The 6,258-nt window shown below is 34.4% G+C and overlaps 1 long non-coding RNA gene across 1 annotated transcript; it reads left to right on the top strand.

The window, feature by feature from the left end:
- Nucleotides 1-1,723: 1,723 nt before the first annotated feature.
- LOC145820904 (uncharacterized) lies at nt 1,724-5,903 on the top strand. Its single transcript, XR_014362943.1, has 4 exons — nt 1,724-2,092; nt 3,106-3,273; nt 5,553-5,655; nt 5,779-5,903. It is a non-coding gene; the product is annotated as an uncharacterized LOC145820904 (long non-coding RNA).
- Nucleotides 5,904-6,258: the final 355 nt, after the last annotated feature.

A 6,258-nucleotide genomic window follows, 5' to 3' on the forward strand; every position in this document is an offset into this window, starting at 1 on the left:
TTATATTTTGGCGACCAAAAAATGAGTTGGTCGCAAAAAGTGGTATGCATTTGCCGACCAACTACAAATTTGGTCGCGGAATGTCACATATTTTTTGGCGACCATAAATTTGGTCGCCAAAAACTTATTTTCAGCAACTAAAAAAAATTAGTCGCCAAATATTTCACATTTAGCGACTAATATTTTAGTTGCCGTTGATTGAGATTTAGCGACTAAAAAAGTTTGTCGGCGAAGGTACATTTTCTGCGACTAATATGGTCTTTGGTCGCCAAAAGTTTGGGAGGGAAATTTGAAACGTGGCGGTGGAAATGAAAGCCCTTGCTCCCAAGATCAACAAATAAAAAAAATCAAAGCCCTGACTCTCAAGATCAATCTATAGCCAATGGTTCTAATCATAAAGGAAGAACAAAGAACGCCATTAGTGGCATGGGTTAGTGAGAGAAGCTCTTCCATTCTCTGGAATTCCTAAAATTCTACGGTTTCAATAGCTCATTGATGTCGATGGAGTCTCCACAGTTTACCAAAGGGGTTTCGTCTAGGGCTAAGGATGTAGTTAGGGATTCGAAATCACCAGCGTTATTTGGTTTGGGGCAAATTGAATCAGGGTTTAAGCTTAGAGCAAGGGGAATCGAAAATATCCTCTGAGGAGGTTCCTTCGATTAGTGTTAACAGACTGACGATGGGGGTTGAAGGGAGTCTTAGCCCTAGTTCGAGGTCGTTCCACTACAACAAAAAAGGTCTATGGTGACGAAAACGCGTGACGAAAAAATATTTCGTCTCCAAATATGCATGTTTTAGTGATGAAAATAAGATTTCGTCTCCAATTGTATTATTTTTAGAGACGAAAATCAAATTTCATCACCAAATGCTTAAAATCAAACAAAACAATAGGTGACGAAAATTTTATTCGTCTCTAAATTTTATTTTTCGTCACAAAACAATTTCCCGCCCTTGGAGAATTTGGCGGAAGATTAGGTGCCATTTTGGAGACAAAATTTTTCGTCACCATTGTAAAAAATTTTACAGAGGAAATAATTTCGTCTCCAAATGTATTATTTTTAGAGAGGAAAACCAAATTTCGTCTCCAAATGCTTAAAATCAATAAAAAATAAAATTGAACCATAGATATCTCTCTCTGTCACTCCCTCACTCATATATCTCCTTCACACCGTCCGTTCATCTTTATCGCATCGGTCAACCCGCACGTCACCAGCCGGCGCTCTCTCTCTCTCTCTCGTGGCCTGTTTTCATCTCACTCTCTCTCCCCTGCCCTCTTCTCGCTTTTCTGTGCTCCCTCTTCCCTCTTCTCACTTTTCCAAGCTCCGAGTGGCGTCAAAATTTTAAAACTTTTGGTGAGAAAAAAATTTGTCATTAATTATAAAATTATTAGTGAGGAATATATTTTCGTCACCATTAATTTTACATTTAAAAAAAAAAACTTGATTTTAAATATTTTAAGATTATTTGGTGAGAAATATATTTCCGTTACTAATAATTTTTAATATTTTGAGACCTTTTAGTGAGGAAATTATTTTGTCACTAATTTTGGATGGAAAATTTTGACAAATTGGATTGTAATGATAAAAAATAGACTATTAATTTTTTCCTTTTTTTTTTGTGTGTGTATGTATTTATCAATTTTCCTTTTATATCTCTCTCTCTCACTACAACAAATTGCAAATTTGGTAACTACAAAATTTCATAAAATACCTAAATTTATTTTTTAGTGAGAATACTTTCACATTACTACCCAATTATGATTTATTTTTATTTTTTTTCATATTTTTCTATGTCTTTACATGCACCTAAAATTACAGCGCCAAAATTTTTTTGATTTAGCGCCTAAATTGAATAATATCAAAATTTCAGTCCCAAAAAAACTTTTCATCTCCTTGATTAGAACTTTGTGCCCTAATCTATCTATAGTTCCTTCACAAAGCTGTAACAGAGAACCATCGTGAGTTCATACTCCACCGTGAGGACGGTTCATCCACCACCGTGAGTTCATCCTCCATCGTCAGGACGGTTCGTCCTCCACACCGTGAGTTCATCCTGCACCGACATCAAGCTACAGCACCACCGTGAGTTCCAAGTCAGTTTGTTGTCTCTCTCTCTCTTTCTCTACCCCTCTCTCTATTCAGGTCTCTGGGTTTCTCATTCTCTACCCTCACTCTGTCTTCGGACATGTTTGCGTAAATGGAATTCATTGTTAAGTTGAGATTAAAGTCATTCCATTCGTTATTTCTAACATCTCCAAAACTTCTCTACTTTAAAGGGTTCTATGAACAACTTGAATGATTTTAGTTTGGGGAAAAAATATAGAAAATATAATGATTAGCATGTTATGTATTCTAATTATGATATTTATATTCTACCCAATATAATCATTGAAGTGAATGAATTATTGGTGATTCTACACACAGTAAAGTCTCATGCTTCTGATTATGGGTCTACTAGGTGTTTGATAAAATGCCACAATGGCTAATTTTTTTCTTCATTGTTTTGTTTATTTTTTTATTTTATTTTTGTTGAGCAGCAGGATTGGATAATTATAAAATCTGATTTATCAATCTGTACATGTCAATTGTCCGGTGGATGAATCTCAGTTTCATTCCCTATGCATTTATGCTCTTTAATTTTTCTGTTTGTTGCATCTGTTATTTTTTTTGTTCCACAGATTGTTACTCTTTCGTACAGAGCTCTAGAGGTTTTATTAGGATCAACTCATTCTTAAGTTTACTTTCCTATGAAGTCATTGTGTTAGTGTTGATATGCTTGAATTATTTGTCATTTACTTTCCTTTTCCAGATTTCGTTCTATTTTTTAACTTGAAGGATCTAACGGCATTTTAAAGTCTTTAAATCTCATGCTTTATTGATAATTGCCTTTGAAAGCATGGTCTTATTTGAAGTTCATTATCTTATGAAGCCATCTTTTGGATCCACCGATAAAATCATTGATGGGTTATTTTCCAGTACCATTGGACTCATCTCTTTATGTCCTGAGGATGTAATTTTTTTTTAGTTCCATCAGTTGAATTGTATTATTTTCATTGACAAACTAGTTTTTCATTTCTAAGGTTATTGCTTAATTGATTCCTTTCAGATCAAGGGAAAGGATTCCATAAAGATCTTATAAATCTGATCTCAGATGCTGTGAACATCCCTGTGATCGCTAGTAGTGGTGCAGGAGCAGTTTGAACACTTCTCGGAGGTTTTCACTAAAACAAATGCATCTGCTGCTCTTGCTGTTGGCATTTTCAATCGGAAAGAGGTACAGTAATAAATCCTAAACTGTTATTATAAATATCATCAATATTGGCGATACACCCTTATTTTCAAGACCTTGATACATTGATAGGTTTCAATATTTATATAAATTTCTCCAATTTATCTATATTCATATTTTTGAAGTTGTGATATATCCTTTTATTCGGTATTTTATTCCTTGATCCTGCTATATGTAATTGGTAATTACATATTATAAAAAAGAGCACTTGTTAAGCAAAGGCATAGAATTTAGAATGTGATTGGAGGATTGCCCGTTGGACCCTTTTCAGACATCGATCAGATGCTACTGTAGAGCCTCATTTTGGGAATTGGTTTGGAATTATTCAGTATGCTATGAAATTTAGTACTCCCTCCGTCTCAAAATATTAGTCCCTTATTCCATTTTTTATTATCCCAAAATATTAGGCCCCTTTCAAAAATTAAGAACAAAAGTAATACGAATTTCCTATTTTACCCTTCTTTTAAATTCATTAATAACATAGAAAGTACAATTATGACAATTGATATTTCTCAAAAAAATATACTATCAAATGATAATTTTGAAAAATCAATTTTTTTAAAGTGCAATAACTATACTATCAAAAAAAGTTAGATTTCCCAAAAGAGACTATTATTTTGGGACGGAGGATGTATATTTTTGTAGCCCTTTGATTATCGTTGACATGCCGGTATGTAATTTGAGACAGTGTAGTACAAGGTTGAGATGTTTGTAAACGAAGGCATAAACGAAGTGTTGTTTTTGTGTTGTTTAGTTGACCTCAAAAGCATAGGAAACTTGTGCAGTGTACCCATATTGACTCCGCAACAATATGTTTCATTTCCATAAATTTTGGCAATTTTTTTTGTCATGTTTCTTTTTTTTTTTTGTGGGGGATGGGGGGTTTAGTTTGGACGGTGTAAAGTGATTAAGAATTTGTCAGTTACTTGTGAAATGTACTCTTCATGGTTTCAGCGCTCATGACGTGTTGATTTTACCATTGACCTACTCACTGGTCCACAACTAGGAACTAAAATTATTCTGATTATGTAGGAAGATTCAACAGTTCACTTCTTAATCAGCAAGTGGATCATGCAAGTATATAAACTTTTTATTTTTTTGTCCTTCTAGCGTAGGGGTGGACACTCCCAATCCAATTACCTGAAAACTCTAGCTATGGATGGACGAACCGTGATCACATTGAAACCTATTGCTCTAAGGTGGCTTGGGCGACAAATGTCCGGGTATGGACTAGAGAGTTTAGTCTGAACTCTCAAATTGTGCTATGTCCGCTATACTTTAGAAGTTTAAATTTTGTTCACTTACAAACTCAATATTGAGTTTGATCTCTAGTCCATACATAGAATGGACAGAAGCCTAACTCAAAATTATTTCATCATTAAAATTTGTGATTGAAAGAGTTGTTGAATAAATTTGTGTTCCTCCATGATGCACATATGGTAATTGTTACAACAATAAATGAGCTGAGTTAAATTTGAATCAAATAGTGAAATTTCAAATTTGGTTTAAAATCTTATCAAATCTACTCGAGTCAAGCTGACTCAAGTTATGATTTTGAATTCAATCGAACTGATTACAAGTTGAACTTAATAATTGTAGTCGAGACAAACTGTGAGTCTAAGGAGTTTGAGAGAAACTTCATAGAAATCACCTCTGTCTCTGTAATTGATCGGCAGGGGACACAAATAGTAATAATGGATATTGCGGAGATCGACTGAGATTTAGCGAGCAGGGTAGGTTTTTGATGTGACTGATAAGAGTTGAATGGTTGGTTTGACCACTGTTGCGTCTTTGCTTTGAAGTAGTATAACCACTGCCTCTCTCCCTCACACATTTATTACATTCCTCCTAGTTCCAATTGTCATTTTCACAAACTCAGTTCTGCTCTGCTTAATATACATATACAATCTGTACTCTACCGAGTTAATATTAACATACTTGAACGGAACATTTTTTGAGTAAAATTCTAAATAAATTTTTTAAAGTCTTTAAATCTCATGCTTTGTTGATAATTGCCTTTAAAGAAATGTTGCAAATCTCTAAAGATGGAGATCATGCTATAGCAGTCCTTGGGCTAAAGTCTTTATTGGCTGTTTTCAAAGACATTATACCTGGGTAAAACATTTTAGTTTCCTTCCATAGTGCTCTGTGTGCAGTGTTCTATGAACTTATTATTATTATTTTTTTATTTTTTTATTTTTAATTTTTTTTTCTGTTTTCATTACCATTCAAGTCTTTTGCTATTTTTTGAATATGTGTTACAGCTATCGAATTAGGCTGCCCACTGAGAAGAAGCAGGAAATGGTTGTTTCAAAGGTTGTTAAGAAAATGCGGTACTATGAATCCACCCTCCTATCTACATACAAGGTTCGGCTTGGCACTTTGTGAATGGCTAATGGAAATGGAGTGTTGATGTTAATTTAAGCTTTGAACTCTAGCTATGGTATTTGCTTCCTTGTTTTGAAGTTTTTTCCGTATGTACATGTGCAGGGATACTTGCAGAGGTTGATAGCCTTAGAACAGCAGGCCTCATTTTGAGCGTGTGGCTATTCGTTGTATCTGTACTTTGCTAGATTCAGTTCCCCACTTCAACTATCGTGAGAGCTTGTTAGCTGCTGTTAAAATTTTATTGATGTCAATTTGTGAACTTCCTGTGAGCCAATTTGTTTTGATTTATGAAACATTGAGCCCACTTGAAAGGATCAGATGCTTTCTGGTTATTTGAATCTGTTGCAGCCTCCCTTCCTTAATAGTCACAAGAATGCGCTTAGACCTCTATCAGTACCTTTTTCTTCTTATTCTTCTTCTTATGTCCATGACAGTTGGTATTATATATTATCTATGAAGTGGAGCATTCTGTAAGGAGGATCTTGATGCAACTGAATAAAAGAATAACTTGTATTTATTGTTGCACAAGCTACTCACAGAAATGGGAAAACTTGATGCCCTGATTATATAAAGCAGATACCT

Source organism: Camellia sinensis, chromosome 3, assembly GCF_055761805.1.
Source record: "Camellia sinensis isolate YWXY chromosome 3, ASM5576180v1, whole genome shotgun sequence".
In the NCBI taxonomy this organism is placed as follows: Eukaryota; Viridiplantae; Streptophyta; class Magnoliopsida; order Ericales; family Theaceae; genus Camellia; species Camellia sinensis.